Here is an 18,727-nt window from a genome sequence, read left to right as displayed (position 1 = left end):
GAAAGAAAAACTACACCAATTATCAAAAACCTAGAGATAAGAAGACGCTACAATCAATAAACAAAAATAGAATGCTCTTTTAAAAAAAAAACGCAAAAAAAGAGCTCTTGGATATTAAAGAACCTGAAAATAGAAACAAAAAAAGCTCAAGAAAATGGTTAAGTCAAACTGAAGACGTCTCCCAGAAAGTAGAATAAAAAAGAAAGGGAGGGAGGGAGCAAGGAAGAAAAGCACCCTGGAGTCGAAGTGGAGAAAACCACAGAACTTGTCTCGGAGAGCCAGGCTGTGGGTAGCAAGACTTCCAGAAAGAAAGAAGAAAACAGAAAGGAGAAAATCTTCAGCACGGTGACTCCAAAACATTTCCCCAGAACTAAGGAATAAAACTGCTAGAATGAAGGGCCCCACTGAATACACAGAACAGCAGATGAACACAGACCCACACATCATGACATTTCAAAAGACTTGGACATATTTTAAAGTTCCTACACGCTTACAAAGATGGGAGGGGGGAAGTTACATACAAAGAATAAGGCATTAAAATAAACTTCTCAACTGAAGACCAGCAATATGGAGCCCTGGTGCAATGGAACAGGACGATGCCAGCATGGAACTCGAACCAGTCACACCACCAAACCTGTTCTCAACTGCACTCACCCTCAGACCTTCTACCTCTAAAGCATCCGACCTATAACAAAATAGGGGGAGGTCATGGGAAAACACAAGCCTCAGCGAAGGGATGAGGGTGTCTTCCAGGATGGGAGCTGTGTGTCAGGAGGGGACCGTCGGAGCAGCACGGTGCAAGACAGGCGTCTGCGGAAGTCGGCTCCAGCCTGCCCCAAACCATGGACCGTCCTTCTAGAGCAACCAACCCCAGGATGGTGTGCTCCACCAAACAGAGACATCAGCCCGGAAAGACAGAGGCAAGAGGCTCCACAAACACGAAACCCAACTCTGGAGAGGAGCCAAAGGATGGGAGCCAAGCAACGGCCCACACGACAAGGCGTAAGGGGCAGCCGGCTCAGGAATGAAGAGAGCACAGAGCTCCAGGAAACCATCCCAGAAAGAGAGCGCGAAGAAGAAATGAGTCCACGTGTCGCACCCTGTGCAACGGGTGCTACAAAGCCAGGGGATGTATGGGAAATAAGCAGCAGGTATAAAAAGAACGAAGAGTGTGGGGGACTGAGGGGTCCAAGGAGATGAATTCCCTCCCCGCTGCCCCGCAGGCCTCTCTGGTCCGATCTGAACCCGTCCGCCCTCAGATGGGAAGGGCCTCTTCTCACCCGTCACCTTTAGGACCGAGTATAATGACTGCTAGAATAGAGCTCACAAAAGCAGGGCTCTTGCCACACTTTTTCCCGTACTAAGTGTCGATGCTACATGCCTGGCATTCTTCCAGGGAACTAGAAGTCAAGGGTACACAGGCTTTGCTTGCCCCTTAAGAGTTCAAGCTATTTTTACTCCTGAGAAGACAAGTATTTGTCCTACTTCCCCATCTCCCCAAAAGATCGAGAGTTCACCAGTGGCTTACGGAATGTCAATCGTCCAGCTATCACTAACGGACACGGGCCCTGAGACCTGCTGATGCCTTCTGACAGGCAGGCACTGTGCGATACGCCAAGTGTCGACTGGCGGTAGGGACTCTGGTTTCCCGCACGTTGTGACCTGTCAGGGCCTCACTGATGAGCCCAGCCTAACTCCCCAGAGTCTTAACATCTTTCAACACCGCCTCCTACGAAGCCCACACGCCAGCAAAATTAAACTACCTCCAGTTTCTGAACAACCCATGCCCTCCCTCACATCTCTATGCCATTGGCCGGCCCCTCCACCTGGATCCTGGCTGAACCACATGCCAGCTGGTAGGAGTCCCGCCCCTCTCCTGCACTCTGCCTGTCATTCTGTCACTCGGCAGAGGGACCTCTGGATGGTACTGGGCACTGGAATGCACATCAGTGAACCAGGGACCCTTGTGATGTGGCTTCCAATTCAACACGCTAGAGCGGATCTGGTTAAATCTGACTTGACCTGTCAGTCTCTCCCTCCACTCAAACAGCAAGATTCTCGGGATAACTACAGCCTCAGGACCTACAGGCCAGATAAAGAGGTTACACAGCAATGTTAAATAAACCCAAACTGAAGGTCAGAAAAACTCCCTTTAGTCGCAGTCGGTAAGTAACGTGTGCTCTCTGGAGGCCCTCTGCTTTTTCCCTTTTTCTTTTTTTGCCTCTTTCCCATTAGGAGTATAAATCGGAAAGCAAGTCTCTTGCAACTGGCTTTCTTCTCCTTGCTGTGAAAGGCACAACAGCCCAGGTACTCCCCAGGTCTGGTTTGTGTTCATCACGGTGTGCCAGGAGTAGACACTGTACCAAACACAGAGCGCATAATCAATAAACATGTGCCTGATGCATGAACGACAATGAACAAATAAATGAGTGGACACACTGGCTTTTGAGTGCCTTATAAGCACTCTGTAGTTTTATTTTGTAGTTTAAGAATTTGGGAGTTCCCGTTGTGGCAAAGGGGAAACGAATAAGACTAGTATCCATGAGGACTCTGGGTTGATCCCTGGCCTCGATCAGTGGGTTGAGGATCTGGGTTGCCGTGAGCTATGGTGTAGTCGCAGATGCAGCTTGGATCCTGAGTTGCTGTGGCTGTGGTGTAGGCTAGCAGCACAGCTCCGATTAGGCCTCTAGCCTGGGAACTTCCATAAGCCGTGGGTGCAGCCCTGAGAAAAAAAAAAAAAAAGGAGAATTCAAGTGAGTTACAACATCCCAGCTCATCATCAGAAGGCCGGCTTGCCTGCCATGTTAGCAGTGGGCAACTTAGCACACGCTGTGTTCCAGCACTGCTACTTATCCAACAGCCCATTCTATCTTTATTAAGAATATGAAGCTATGCATTTTAACTGCAAAATTGATAAAATGTAAGCATAAAAATTTGAACTAGTTCAAACAGAGAAGAAAACTAGATATTCCCCAACTGTATAATTAAAATGCTTAAATAAAATCTCTTGCTCCAGACAGATGAAGACAAACTAAACTTGTCTCATTACACAGTGAAATACACTGTCAGGTCCCTGAAGATATTTGTAACGTGTATATTCTCTACCTTTCTGGCATGAACGGTGGGTTTTAAGATCGATGTAAATAAACAATCAGGCGACTCTCAACCTCTTTCCCTTTCTAACATGCAAACTCAAACTGCCCACCAGCCACACACTCTAAACCTGTGTTTCATTAGCATGTAAAAGATTTCCTTCCATCGCCTTGCTGACAGTGTGCCCATTTCAACGCACGATCCAGCGTGGCTGCTTCCTAACACCCATCTGTGAAACCCCAATCATCACACAAGGGGCAGACTCTCGCCCGCAAGCTTAATAAGTACCAGCTCCTTAGTCCTCGCAGCCCTAACTGCTCACTATCACTGTTCCCATCCCACATATAAGAAAGCTACACCTTCTAGAAATTAAGGAATTTTTCAAGGTCGCACAGCAAGCCAGAGAGAGATCAGGGCCTCACACACCAGCTTATCAACACTCTTAAAATCTTAAAATCATGACGCTATTCTGGGTCCGCAAATTAACCAGATAACATTATTGCTAAAACATGAATATGACCCGGGCTTTCCAAAGCAAGCATTTCCTAAAGCTGACATTCAATATGACATACTGACAAATTATAAGATAATCTGTCTTGCATTACGCATGTAGACTGAGCCCCTGAAAAAATAATTTGTTTGATAACTTCTTAACGAAGCCCAAGCCACTATTTTTTAACCCACAATCCTATAACAATTTAATTGTGAAGGTCTCCAATGTCTGAAATATACAACCTCTTCACATAGACTGCTCTTCCTCTAAGCTCAGTCTACCAACAGTTTCTGTACTTAGGCAAGATGCAACCTGTGTTCTCAAAAAAACTATACTTTCTGAAAAACCAAAAATATATAAAGAATGTGAATATGATTATGAAAACCATCTGGGAAAACAAAAGCTTCTTTATGCTTCAAAGTAATTTTCTAGGCAAAAATAATTCTAATCCTAGACTGGGAGCTGCTCCTAGGTGGGGATGCTGAGTCTCAGGCATCTCAGTGCCAGGACTTAGTACCAGGTCTGCCATCCACCTGACACTAAACTACTGACTAAGTGAACACATTAAAAAAAAGAAAGAAAGAAAGAAAAAGAAGCAGGAAGGTTACTAAATTCTGAAAAACCATTATTAACAACAACAACACTGGAGTTCCCTGGTGGCTCAGCAGGTTACGGATCCGGCATTGTCACTGCTGTGGCTGGAGTGACAGCTGTGGCACAGGTTCAATCCCCGCTCCACATGCCAACACTAACAACAGACTGCCTGTTATGTCTCAGAGTAAATGACAAATATAAACTATTTTCCAGTTCTTAGACAAAATGATCAACTAACTAAACCAGGGGAATGATAAAGATTAGCTTTCAGATTTACACACACACACAAATAGCTACATTGTTAGGAATTGTATTTGCTGAACACAGGTTGATTCTGGCCCTAAAAAGCAAGTTTTTATTTCTTGACTGGCCATGTACTAAGAACTACGTTATATCACATTTATTAAAAAATCATGGTAATCGTCACTTAGATGAGGAAACAGAGCCTAAGTAACCTGGTCACCATCACACAGGGAACAAGGATCAGGTCTGAGATTCAGAGTAAAATCTGCCAAAGTCCATGCTCTTAACCGCTGCTCTGCTCTGCACTGCAAATAACACCCACAGAAAATTCTACTGTGCAAAAGGCTTAAAGGTATTGGAGTAACACGATTCTACTCAAATCAATGAGTAGGCACAGTTAATATATTCAAGACAAGGCAACCCTTCAATCATGCTCAGGAGAACTAATGGCTATCATGGCACATATAAGGCTAATTTTGCCTACCTGAGAGAGACACCAAAAGCAGGCTCTATGAACCAAATTCAAAACATAATTAGAAGCAGCACCTCCTGGGAGGTGCTGACCCATCAAGGGACAGTCGTTTGGACACTAATGGCCCAGCTGAAACCAGAGACCATTCATTTCTTGTGCAATGGAAGCAGTTTGCCAAGTGAAAGGCCCAGGTCTGGGTAAGGAAGAGTAAAGCACACTCCGCCCTGTCTCTCCAGGAGACGGCAACCTGGACAGAACAACTGCAAAAGCTATTTAACGAAAAGTAAACATTATAACTGCAGGTGGATTAGGAACAGAGACCGGTACTCCAACCACCACATTAGCAGATTTAAATAGGACAGAGAGTCCCTAACATAACATCCTAAATGTGGAGGACACACCACCCCAGACTCATTCAGCACAGTTAGAACAGGGAAGCTCTGATTCCCAAAGGAAAAGAAAATCAAGGTAAGTCAATACTGCAATGAAACCCAGAAACCCTTTAAAGCAGCTATTACACAAATAACCCTATAAACAAGCATACACCCAATATACTCAACATCACACAATCTTTTTAATCTCTTAAACCTATTGGCTTTGGCCCCCACCACTCCATAGAAACTTCTCTATCCCAGATCACCAAAATCTCCAAACTGCTCAATCCAGTGGTCAGGACTCCGGCCTCACCTGACCTCTGAGCAGCAACTAACAAGAGCTGACCACTCCCACTGCCCTCCTCCTGGCTTCCAGGATGCCAGCTTCTCAAGCTCACAGGGGCTTCGCCCTCCTCACTACCCAAGGCAACTCTGGAGACCCTCGAGGCTCTGTCCCTTCTCCTCTTAGATATGCTTACCCCCCCCCCAACCCCGCCGACACACACACACACAGGCCAGCTCACTTCAAAGGCTGTCTCCACACTAACTACTTAAAATGTGTTTCTCTAGTTCAGACCAGTTGCCTGGCTGCTGGGCTGGACCGACCGCTGACAGCTCTGCATCACAGCCACCACCTTATACCTTCTCACATGCATCCCAGAGGAGAGGCCAGAACCACATTTCCCCAAATCCCTTTCTGCTCCAACCCAGGTAGGAGGTAATTAAGGAGAGGCATTCGCGCAAGACTGGTGAGATGAAAGACAAAATATTCTGGAGGCAACTGGGGGCACAAGCACAGTTGCAGGCAGACACATGGGGAGGAAAAGAGAATTCATCAGCTTCAGCAGCCAAGACCTAGAGTGGCTTCCACTGAGAAATCCCATGGCTCCGTAGACACCAGGAGCCACCTGCCTCAACCCCTGAGATCGACAGCAGTGGCTTCAGCCGTGGAGATCACTGTTGATTCCAGCTCCAGGGAGGCACTCGCTGTAACAGCTGCCTCCTTGACCTTCCACCTTGCCAGCCCCTCCAACAGCAGTGATGGACTATAACTCCTATATTTAAAAAATGTCTAGAGTGGCTGCTGTTTTCTGAGCAAACCCTGATGGACCACCTGTGCTCTGAGACCCGCTTCTAGCCCCCTTAGAGAAGTGAATAAAATGCCCAACAGACCTCTCAAAGCGCCAGCACGGATCTTCCCCCACAAACCATGACACCATCTCTCTGTCTCTTTATGAGAACCCCTCCTTCCAACTGCTGAGGCCAAAAACAATGCATGTCATCCTTGACTCTTCCTCCCACACTCCCTACCCGGTCTTGTCAGCTTTTCCTGCAAAACGTGCCTAGAAACTGCACCTTGGCATCCCCAGCTGCACCACGATGACTTGAGCCCCATCACCACTCCCCACACAACTGCAGCAGCTACTGAGCACAGGTCTGCCTGCGTCTGCACTGGTCAGCCTGGAGCCCAGTCTCAGCACAGCAGACAACTCAGTCTCAATGTGACCCTCTGCTCGGCTCCAAATCACAGACGGCCCCTCAGTTTACACGGATAACAAGGAGCTGATTAAGCCATGTCTGCTCGGCCAAAGAAATGTGTTGAGAAAAAACAAACCTGTTTAAAACGATCAGCATTTCACCAAGAACACTTGCTCAAAGAGTTGAGGACATCAGAAACATCAAAAATCAAGTAAAGAGGAGTTCCCGTCATGGCGCAGTGGTTAACGAACCTGACTAGAAACCATGAGGTTTCGGGTTCGATCCCTGGTCTTGCTCAGTGGGTTAAGGATCCAGCGTTGCCGTGAGCTGTGGTGTAGGTCGCAGACGCGGGCTCGGATCCAGCATGGCTGTGGCTGTGGTGTAGGCTGGCAGCTACGGCTCCAATTACACCCCTAGCCTGGGAACCTCCATGTGCCGCGGGAGTGGCCCTAGAAAAGGCAAAAAGACCAAAAAAAAAAAAAAATCAATTAAAGAACAAGGCAAACCATTTAGGGTGGTTTCCTTTGGCTACTGATAGACCAACAAATGTTACCCACCCGGCTCAGCTGTTTATTCAGAGTCAGTGGTACTGAGGAACTGGCTTCCAAGAATAGCCTATGTGGAATTACAGGTGAGAATATTTTCAAAGAACTGGAGAAAACACTGATTTAGTACAACCTGAAATGGAATACAAATGATGACGGTAAAAATACATGGGGAGCAGAAAAAGGGTTAGCGGGACAGATTTACAAAGGTTATGAAAATGTAAGCTGTTTAATGCATTTAAACATGGATGTGTATTATTTGCCAGCAGGTACTCTGTCGAAAGCATTTGAATCCACCACATGTGTGAACCAGAAGTGTTGACAGCAAAGGTCACCAAACTGTCCCGACCTGTCCTCCCGCACAGTAGCTTCACGGGGGGGGCGGGGGGGGGGGGCAGGTTTTGTCATGACTCCTCGACCTCAGAGCCACGACTGAAATTTTCCTGAAGAAAACCCACCTTCAAGGATCACTATCATCAAACACCGCGTTCAGCGAGGTTAGCGTTTGCTGAAGACGTGGTAACCTTTCTTGACGAAGTCAACCTAAAATCATAAGGCACAACAGTGCTTACAGCAGGACTTCTACTGCAGCAAAGTCGTTTCAATGACAGCCAGCCTTTGACTCGCCAGTGACACCACGCTTCCTCACACACTCCCCATGTTATCTGCAAGTTAAAATGAGAAGTGAGATTTCCATTCGCACACAAACTCGCAGCAGATGTATTTTCTGAGTTTCAGCTACAGTTCCACCAGCATTTTTTAAAACTTGATGCAAGTGCAATGCAGATTTACATATTTCAAAATCCATTTCACCCCCCCAACCATCAATTCAAGTGATTAAGCCGCAACACAATGACGTGCTGAAAGGCGAATATCAAGAAGAATCTAAGAGAATTCCATAATGCCTTCCAAGCGATGCATGTGCTCAATTAAGATGATACGCTCCCGCACTGCATCAGGACCTGAGAGTATCCACCCACACGAGGGCATTTTCAAAGATGAAATACGAGAAGCCTCCTGCAGCTCAGAACTAAGCGATGAACACCTAGCACTAAATCTGAACTCCCCATCCTCTCCCAAAAGAGAATCCATTCTTCTCACTAGTGGACCTGCACCATAAAAAAGTTATAATCAGTTATAACGTGGATTCTCTCAACGAATAATGTGTAGAAACTCTTGTGTTCCCTTGCTACAGAAGTATTTACTTAACATCTTTGATTTTGCCTATTAGGCTGAAAAAACCTGAAATATTGCCCATGTGCCCCCAACAGAAAAGTCTGACAATCCCTGTTTCAGTCAACGAAACCCCCATGACGGGCACACAGGTACACTCAAGACATATTTCGCCCATTTTCAACCGAGTTTCTTTTTGACTTAGTCTGCCATTTTACACTTATTCCTGATATTTTTACCTACTGATTTTAGCACTTCATTACAACCTGTCAAAATATTTTAAAATTCTGATTCTAAAAATGAGCTGTCTCCCAGCAGGACTCCTGATCTTTATTCAAAACATCAGGACAGGTGTCAAGTATGACACACTTCTGGAGACATCCTCACTTCGGTGTAGAAATTCTGATGTTTTAGTCCTGTGGTAAATTATACCGCATGTGGTTGCAACATATATCTTCTATCTAAAAGCAATTTCTCTTTTTTAATGATTTTTATTTTTTCCATTATATCCAGTTTTAAAAAGCAATAATTTATTTATTTATTTATTTATTTTTGCTTTTTAGAGCCACACCCATGGCATATGGAGGGTCCCAGGCTAGGGGTCTAATCGGAGCTGCAGCTGCGGGTCTACACCACAGCCACAGCCATGCCGGATCCGAGCCTGTGTCTGCGACCTACACCACAGCTCACGGCAATTCTGGATCCTCAACCCACGGAGCAAGGCCAGGGATCGAACCTGCAACCTCATGGTTCCTAGTCGGATTTGTTTCCACTGCACCACAATGGGAACTCCTAGAAAGCAATAATTTCTTAAACCCCCTAGTCATGATAAAAATAATAATTAACTTCCTAAGGGTTCACTCAGTAAAGGATTAACCTTGCCCAAAAAAAGGTTTTGCCGCAGCATAGCTCCTGGGAAGACACCTCTGAGCCCTTGGGATCTCCTGCCTGATAAGGCTACCTTGGTCTAGCTGGGGGCCTGGGGCCACACATTCCAAAGAAGAAACTACTGCTTGTTTTTGGTGTTGGCAAATCCTACTTGAAAGCGACACCTTGTCCATCTGTCTCAGCCACGTGACTATTAAGATACACCTAACGGATGCAAACTTCAGCTTTGTCTAATGTTCAGGTGCATGTCAAAAACACTCCATGCCCCCTGGAGCCCCACACACCTTTGATGTACCAAAGCTGTGTCTTGTTTTGTCTCTGGGGGCGTGTGTGGACCACTTAGGAGGGGCTGCATGTGTCTGGGGTTACTGGATGTCTGAGATGTCCTGCATTTAAAGGGAAATTCCTGTGATTTGGAGGATTAGCCTTCCCTAACTGCCTAAACCTTTGCAGAGCACCAGGCGTATACAACTGGGTGCTGGGCTCCCTTTGAATAATCTGATGAGAGTCCTAGAGTTCCCTTCCCAGGGAAAAACAACTCACACTCAACTTAATTTCTGGGGTTCACGAACCTAGGAGAGAATGTTTCCTCCTCAAAGCACCTATAATCACTAGCAAACTCAAGAGCAAACAAAGCTCCGTGAACTTGTCCCCACGAGAAATCTGGGAGCCGTTCTGGAGCTCCCTGGAGCCCTCTCCAGCCCCGTCTGGTCATGTGCCTGCTGGGGACCTGGAGATGAACTTGGAAACAGGCTTCAAATCATCCCCTTCTCTCCAGATCCTCAACCACACCTTAATCAAGGCCTTCTTCATTTATTTGTGTGACGTAATTACATGATTAAAAGAACACAGGCTGTGAAACCGGACCATCTGAACTCTGCCCTTCACTTCACTAGCTAGGGACACCAGGCAGCCACTTCCCAGGTGACAAATGTGTGGCCCCCCCCTTCTCGAGTGCATTACTGCAACAGCGCCCGTATACTCATCCAGTCCAAACTTCCTCCCGCTAAATAAATCTGCTCTGCATCAGAATCAAGTACAAACTGCTCTGATCTCACCTATAATACCAACTCCGCCGCCTTCTTACCCAGCCCACCCTGTACTCCAGACCTGACAGAAACATCCAGTTCCACACACCCTAGCCCCACAGGCCTCCACATGGGCCTTTGCAAGGGCGAGGCCTGTCTTGAAGGCACTTCCTCTTCTCGTTTTCCACTGACCTTCCATGGATCCTGCTGCAGCTGGTCTATAGCCAGTTTTTGCATGATTCCTCGCCTAAGAATGATTTTTATGTTTTTAAAGAGTTAAAGGGGAAAAAAAATTGTGACAGGCCATATGTGGCCTGCGAAGCCTGAAGTGTTCACCATCTGGCCTTTAAAAGAGAACGTTTGCTGACACCTGAGCTTGGCCATAACTAAGGATGCGCCTCCAGGTCCTCAGAGCTCCTGCTGCGACGGGCCACTGTGACATCACACCACATGTGACTGACCTGAACCAGTCCTGCCCCGCTCGTGTCTGCACCACCAGGGCTGGATGAACAGACTAGACCAGCTCAAAAACAAACTAGGGAAACACGTAAGTGGAAAAGACTGGGCCTTTAGAAACAAAACACTGAGTCTGGGTAAGATCCCAATCCCGACATTTCACATTTGTCCCCACTTTACACAGTACTGCGCATATACCCTTAAAGGCTGAGATTATAAACACTAGACTCCATAGGTGAGGGAAATGAGAGTCAACAAAACAAAACAACTTGTCAGAAGTCCCATAACAGGAGTTCTCTCTGTGGCTCAGTGGGGAACGAAGCCGACTGGGATCCATGAGGATTCGGGTTTGATCCCTGATCTCATTCAGTGGGTTAAGGATCTGGCGTTGCCGTGAGTTGTGGTGTAGGTCACAGACACGGCTCAGATCCCACATCGCTGTGGCTGTGGTGTAGCCTGGCAGCTGGCAGCTGGAGCCCCTAAAGCTTCCATATGCCGCAGGAACGGCCCTAAAAGCAAAAAAAAAAAAAAAAAAAAGTCACATGATACAAGACAGAGAGGCAGTACCTGAATCCAGGTCTTTTATTTTCCAGATGAAATGCTCTTTCTCTTAAAAAGACCTGCCTCTCTACACAAACCATGATGCCCAGACACCTTCAATTACCTGAGATGGTAGAGGAGGAATAAAGTTTAATTTCTGACTCATAATTTTGATCATTTTCAAGTCAATGCTACTTTTTGCAAACAAACAAAACAAAAATGAAATGGATACCCCAAACAAGCACTAGGCTAAAAGATCTTGGTATAACTACAAACTACAAATTTTCTGGCATTCCCATGTGGCTCAGTGGGTTAAGAACCCAAATAGTATCCATGAGGATGTGGGTTCAATTTCTGGCCTCACTCAGTGGGTTAAGGATCCAGCATTGCCATGAGCTGTGGTATAGGTCCCAGATGTGGCTCAGATCTGGTGTTGCTGTGACTGTGGCAAAGGCAGGCAGCTATAGCTCCAATTTGACCCCTAGCCTGGGAATTTCCATATGCCCCAAGTACGGCCCTAAAATGCGGGGGGGGGGGGGGGGGGGGGGGGCACACAACCCTACACATTTTCTTTTCTTTTTAAAATCAGTCCTTGAGAAAGTAAAATCAAACAGCTTAATTAACAAGTGCCACTGAAAGAAAGCAGCTGCATGACCCCTGCCCACCAGCGGAGCTGAAACAAACCAGCAGGCAGTCAGTCACCTGTCCTGAAGCTTCAGCTTGGACAGAAGAGAGTCCAGGAGCTGATAACACCTCAACTTTAGTCAGGAAATAAAGCAAGTGTTTCCAGAGGCAGAAATGAAATATAAAAAACTCTTTATTAACTCCATTTTTCCGTCTAATCTATTCATCTTTTTTCATAACCAAAGTATAAATTATGCATAGCTACAGTTTACATAGCTGGGCGCCCAGAAGTTTAAGACCAAGATACAGCCACACTGAACCATGACAGGGTCTATGAATGCTATCATGAATGTCAAAGAGTGGCTCCACACACAACATTTTCTTACTACAACCCAATTTTAGAAAGAACTCACAGGTACATCTGAAAAAGTTCATTCATTTGGAATTTATCAAATCCTAAAATAAACCATGAGTCATCAAAGGCTCTTAATTTAGAAAACGCACCTAACTAGTGAACATATTTACCGAATGAAACAATAAATGCTTTCTGAACTAAATAATAAAAATACCTCGGATCAAATTATAGCCCTTGGGTACAGAAAGATTCCTTAAATATGACACCCAAAAAAAACAAATCACAGAGGAAAGGAATGATAAGGTCAACAACATTAAAATTAAGAACTTTAGGAGTTTCCATTGCGGCTCTATGGGTTAAGAACCCGACTAGTATCCATGAGGATTTGAGTTTGATCCCTGGCCTCGCTAGTCGGGGTTAAGGAGCCGGTGTTGCTGCAAGCTGTGATGTAGGTCGCACATGCAGCTTGGATCCTGTGTTGCTGTGGCTGTGGCGTAGGCCAGGGCTGCAGCTCCCATTCGACTCCTGGCCTGGGAACTTCCATATGCCACAGGTGGGACCCTAAAAAGACAAAAGACAAAAAAAAAAAAAAAACTTCAGTTCCAAGACAAGACACCTCAAAACTAAAAAGACAAACCACAAACTGGAAAAAAATATTCACAACTTCTAATGACAATGACAAAGGATAGTAATCCACGGAAAAACATCAGTAGGTTAATATTTTCGCAGGCCCCTCACAGAAGAGAAGAGGTAGGACCAGCATATTAAAAGAGGATCAACGTAATGAGTAACAGGAGAAATCCAAGGGAAGCCGCAGGCAGATACTATTCCATAAGTTGGCCAGAATGGCACAACTGAAAAACAGACCAAATAAAGGACTGGCAAGGGTGGCGAGCAGCAGGAGTCACTTCCTCCTTTCATCGGGGGATGCACACTGGCAGGACTACTCTGAAAGCAACTGGCAGTCAGCAGTCAAGCCCAAGGCCCAGAACCAGCCACGGCATTCACATGTGCAGTCGAGACACACCTCGCACGTGGGCAGCAGTGTCCACAACAGCGAGGCTGGAAACCACCCAAATGCCTATCAACTGGAGACCGAATCTCACGACAGCGAGAGGTAACAAACACTGACGAGTGTACATGGCCTCCGATGGCCTCGGAATCACAACACTGAGCAGTCACCTAAAGCACATGCCACGGGACTCCCCAATACAAAGCTCAAAGCGCACAAAACTAACACAAAGATAAGAGAGGGCAGCCACAATATTCATTCCGTGACCCCTGCCTCACATGCCAGGGATAAGGGAGGGAACCGACATCATGCCCTCAGATGTTCAGCCACAGTCAGTGACAGGGAAAATAAAGCAAGGAAAGAACAAACGACCCCAGGGCTTGCAGAAGGAGGAGGCAGCTAAAGGGGCTGAGCCAAGGGCGGAGGGCTCTGACCGAGGCACGCAGGCCTTCACGGCGGGAGGTACCGGCCCACTTTCCTCTTCTCTAGGCCAGACTGGTCCACACTGCTTGTTTTTGCACAGCCCACGAGCTAAAGATGACCTTTACACTGTATATGATTAAAGAAATAATTAGAGAATAGTGCCATTTCATTGCATGTAAAATTGTATGAAATTTAGATTTTAGGATGCAAAAGTAAAATTGTGGTGGAACACAGACAGCCCACCGGTCTCCCTGCAGCCCCTGCCTGCTCTGGGGCTGGAATGGCAGGGCTGAGGACTGGGGACCGAAGCCTACACGCTTCCTGGGAAGCTGGCCAGCACCTGTGCGGAGCCAGGTGTCCTTCCTCCCGGCGCTCAGGGCACTCCGGACCCGCACCTCCCCGCACCTTACCGCTGTTCTTCTCTACCTCTGCAGTGCTCCGTAAAATCACTCTTAAAAAGAGACCAGCACAGCAGTTCCTGCTGTGGCTCAGCGGCTATGAACCCGACCAACATCCGTGAGGACTTGGTCCAATCTGGGGCCTTGCTCAGTGAGTTAAGGATCCAGTGTCGCTGTGAGCTGAGGTGTAGGTCGCAGCCACGGCTCGTATCCCAAGTTGCCTTGGCTGTGGTGCAGGCTGGCAGCTGTAGCTCCCATTCAACCCCTAGCCTGGGAACCTCTATATGCCACGGGCAAGGCCCTAAAAAGCAAAAAAAGAAAAAGACTAGCATATTAAGCTTATTTCTCTGATGAATCTTGATCTATTAAGGCTTCAAGCTTCTCTGCCCTCATGACTAAGTTAAAAAAAAAACAGATACGGGCTGCTATCAGGAGCATTAAACCAATACAGTGAAGCAAAGCAAAGCTAAAATAACATCAGTTTATTTTGACTCGAGCATAAGAAAAACAGACAGACTGAAATGACAGATCCTTTCCACTCCAGGTTCCCAGGCTGTGGAGGGACCCCACGACTTGCACAACCCCAGGGCATGAGCGCTACTAGACAAGCATCTGCACAAGGCCCTCTTTAAAAAGTTGTAGTTACACCGGAACCCTGCCCAACTTTTGAAAGAAATGTGTCATGAACTGCTATGTCATATTTTAGCAAGAGCCCCAATATCTGCCCAACACAGCATACGTTCCCAAAGCAAATGCCGTCACATCATTTCAATGTAAAGTGGCAGCTCTGCCTCGACGTAACAATGTTAATGAATGATACCTGTCGAAGGTGGTGACGAATACAGAGGGAGCTGATTACAACAACCTGTTTTGCACGTCCGAAAATATCCACAAAGCTTTAAAGTTGAAGATTTATACTTCAACTTTAATTATTAGGTACAATACCCACATAATAAACAATTACACAATTCCCATTTATGCCTCTCCCCAAATCCTCAGTACAAAATGATTTTCCACCACCCTTACTACTGGCAAGTTAAAAAAAAAAAAGAAAAGGAGTTCCCATCGTGGCTCAGTGGTTAACGAACCCAACTAGTATCTATGAGGACACAGGTTCGCTCCCTGGCTTTGCTCAGTGGGTTAAGGATCTGGCATTACTATAAGCTGTGGTGTACAGCTCTGATTCGACCCCTAGCCTGGGAACCTCCATATGCCATGGGTGCAGCCCTAAAAAGATCAAAAAAAAAGAGAGAGAGAGAGAGAGAGAGAGAGAGATGCTTATTTAAAAATCTATGTGAAGACACAACACCGTAAATTCTGATGCTAAGAGAAAGGAAGAGGCTGTCAGCAATGAACTGAGAGGCTGGAAGGATGTCATCTATGGGAGACAAGTGGTACCACCTTCACATCTGGCATCTGTGGAAATCTCAACACAAACACCTGTGCCTCTCGTTTTACTGTGTGAGAAAGGCACTGTAACTGCTGCGCCTGCCCCGTGCTGGACGGTCCACATGAAGAGGTATGCGAGTACCCTCCTCAGGGACAAGGCCTTCTGCCTCTGGTTCCTCTGTGTACAGAGCAGTAAATGAAGGAAACACCACCACCTCTTTCTCTCTGAGCTTCGTTTCACAAAATGGGCAAAGAGGCAGGGAAGACTGAGAACCTTAACAACTGGCAACCTTTAAATGCAAATGTTTACTTTTCGTTATTACCTTTGGGAAACATCTCAGAAGGCCATGCGCTAATGAACAGCAGAACTTGACATGCCACATATCGTCTCTGTCTCACCAGCATTTGGTTCCATGTGGCCGACTTAACTAACTAGGAAACTGAGATTAGAGAGGTTAACAAACTAGCCCAAGACCACAAGGATTCTGACCCCAAGGCCATGCCCTTCACCACTGCAGTTACTCAACGTTCCCACTAAGTGAGCCAGTGCCATCTTCTGACCCATACTTTGAAAACCACGACCTTGCTACTGGAAGAGGGAACCACAGACCACCAGCACTGGCGTCACCTGGGAGCCAAATCTGATGCCCACCCGAGACAGCCTGAATTCGAACCTAACATTTAACAAGCTCCCTGGGTGACGGATGTGCATTTTCGGGTTGGAGAAGCCCTGATATGGGGCACCCACACACTATATTCTGAGGCAGTCTGTCCAGGGCAAATACATACCCACTATAGGGACACTCAGCTTTCACCCTCTGGCTTGCCCTCTGATCCCAAAAGGAAGGCAGACAAGGGCTGGCAGGCTACTCCCTCAGGGGCCATGGAGAGGGTTGAGATGACCGCCCGTGTCTGTGGCCCTGACCTCTCCCCGAACCCCCGCCCCCACCTTCTGACAGAGCCTTCACAGCCAGGAACCCTTGGTCCTGCAGGCACAGACGACAGACGGCGGCTCGTCACCACGCCCCAGGTTCCGGGAAGCCTGCCCACTCGCCAGCCAAACTGCAGCAAGGGAAGCTGGCAGAAAGGGATGGCCGGGGCTGCTCCAGCACGTCCTCAGGTCCTGGGATCCTGACCGCGAACCGGTTCTCCAAAGACTGGTGCTCTGTGCGCTACAAAGGGAGCTGCCCACACAGCCTTGGCGGTCACAATACTCCTACCAGTTGACAGGAAGCACCCAGTGAAATCTGTGCTTTCTGCTACCTCTCTTCCTCTAGCATCGAACGGAGGTGCCGGAAACCAGCCTCTCCTGTCCTCGCCCACGACGATGTCTGCCCGTCTTCCCTCCACCTAGCCCACGCTCCCCTCCTCTCCCCTGCCCCAGGCTCCTTCCGTGGGCCCCTCAGGAGTGGGCAGTGCTGCATCCTGCCGTCCCCCGCCCCGCACAGCACTTGCCGAATTCCGGCTTCAACAGCCCGGTATCGGACGAGGGCCCACTCAGCTCAACACATAACCGATGTTCCCACCAAACCCCGCTTAAATCGGCAGATCTGTGCTCCATACTCATCGGCTTCCTATTTGGCGCCCCACAGCCCCCCTCCACGCCCACACCGGCCTGCACATCCACGCTGCACCTTCTGGAGGCCCTCACGGATGCCTAGTAGAGGGGCTCAGTCATCTGTTTTGGCTGCGGGCAGGTTCCAGAAAAAGTCCAACTTGAAGCTGCAAGGACACCTGTGTTAGGGGTCCGCCAACGCAGATCGTGCGTCACACGCAGCCCTGCTGGGTTTGCAATCGGGCCAGGGCCATCCAACAAGACTGCCTGGACCATGAAAATGTTCCATCTGCACCATCGGATGGGTTCTGAGCCCTTGAAATGTGGCTCCTGTGGCTGTGGAACAGAACCGTTAATCTTATCTCATTTTAATTTAAACAGCCAAGCGTGGCTAGTGGCCACTACAGGAAAGAGTGCATCCAAGTCTAGACTCCGGACACTGAGTGAAATGAAAGAGAACTTTGCTTGGCCCCTTCACTGCAGGTGATATTATTCAGTCCAACCCCTGAAAAAGCTTTAAAAAGATGGATAGTTTTAAAAATCTTAAAAGCAACCAGAAACTGACAGGACAATAAGGAAATAATAGGTCAACACTGAAGTGAAATCAGGAACCCAGAGAAAAACAAGCAAAAACACTACTTTTGCCCTGAAGTCACTTGCCAACTCTGAAATTTTCAACTTTCATCTTCACAGCAGTGTCGGGAAAGAGGACAGGACTTAAAGGCCAGGTTCCCCAGAGTGTCCAACCCTCCCTCCATAAGCGGGACCCCGAAGGCTGCACAGCCCAGGAGGAGAGTACACCAGAGGTGAGTCAGCTCACGAAGGGTGAGTCAGCTGATAGCTCGGTGTGGCCCAGAAACCCTCAACCCTTCAACATGGTTTAAGGGGACCTCAGACTGGTCAAAGCAAAAACAGATGATCTCTGGAGGGAGCCACCTTCGCTCTAGGCTCAGGAGAGCCCTACAAATAAGATCTGCGTCCATATCCCACACCATAAGCAAAAACTACCTCAAATGAATCACAGGCCTAAATGTAAACCCAAAACTAAAAAATTTTAGAGGCGGGGGGAAAAAGGAGAAAACTTTTGTGACTGAGGATCAGGCAAAGATTTCTTAAATATAACACCAAAAAAAGCACACTCCGTAAAACAACAAATTGGTAAGTGTGACATCATCAAAATTTATAACTTCTGGTCCACAAAACACTGTTAAGAGAATGGAGAAAAACAAGCCAGAGCATGGGAGAAAAGCATAGAAAACATCTGATAAAGGACCTGCATCTAGAATATGTAAAGAATCCACCAATAAGAAAAAAAAGTTTAATAGACAAAAGATTTGAACATTAAAGAGATGGAGTATGGAGTTCCCACTGTGGAGCAGTGGAAAGGAATCCAACTAGGAACCACGAGGTTGCAGGTTTGATCCCTGGCCTCGCTCAGTGGGTTAAGGATCTGGCGTTGCCATGAGCTATGGTGTAGGTCACAGATGTGGCTCGGATCTGGCATTGCTGTAGCTCTGGCATAGGCTGGCGGCTACAGCTCCGATTAGACCCCTAGCCTGAGAACTTCCATATGCCACGGGCACGGCCCTAAAA

The 18,727-nt window shown here is 47.2% G+C and overlaps 1 protein-coding gene across 7 annotated transcripts in view; it reads right to left on the bottom strand.

The window, feature by feature from the left end:
• Nucleotides 1–18,727, bottom strand: part of PTK2 (protein tyrosine kinase 2) — a 238,606-nt gene that overhangs the window by 209,156 nt on the left and 10,723 nt on the right. Inside the window, exon 2 of one of the 7 annotated variants that reach the window (XM_047783163.1) lies at nucleotides 7,752–7,958. The exons of the other annotated variants lie outside the window; for them this stretch is intronic. The gene's annotated coding sequence lies outside the window, so the exon portion shown is untranslated. The remainder of the gene's footprint in view (nucleotides 1–7,751; nucleotides 7,959–18,727) is intronic. 7 annotated transcript variants of the gene reach the window in all.

The sequence above is a fragment of the Phacochoerus africanus genome, chromosome 6, assembly GCF_016906955.1.
Source record: "Phacochoerus africanus isolate WHEZ1 chromosome 6, ROS_Pafr_v1, whole genome shotgun sequence".
Lineage (NCBI taxonomy): Eukaryota > Metazoa > Chordata > Mammalia > Artiodactyla > Suidae > Phacochoerus > Phacochoerus africanus.
The sequence above is the reverse complement of the archived record's forward strand: the minus strand, read 5'-3'. Positions and strand labels throughout refer to the sequence as shown.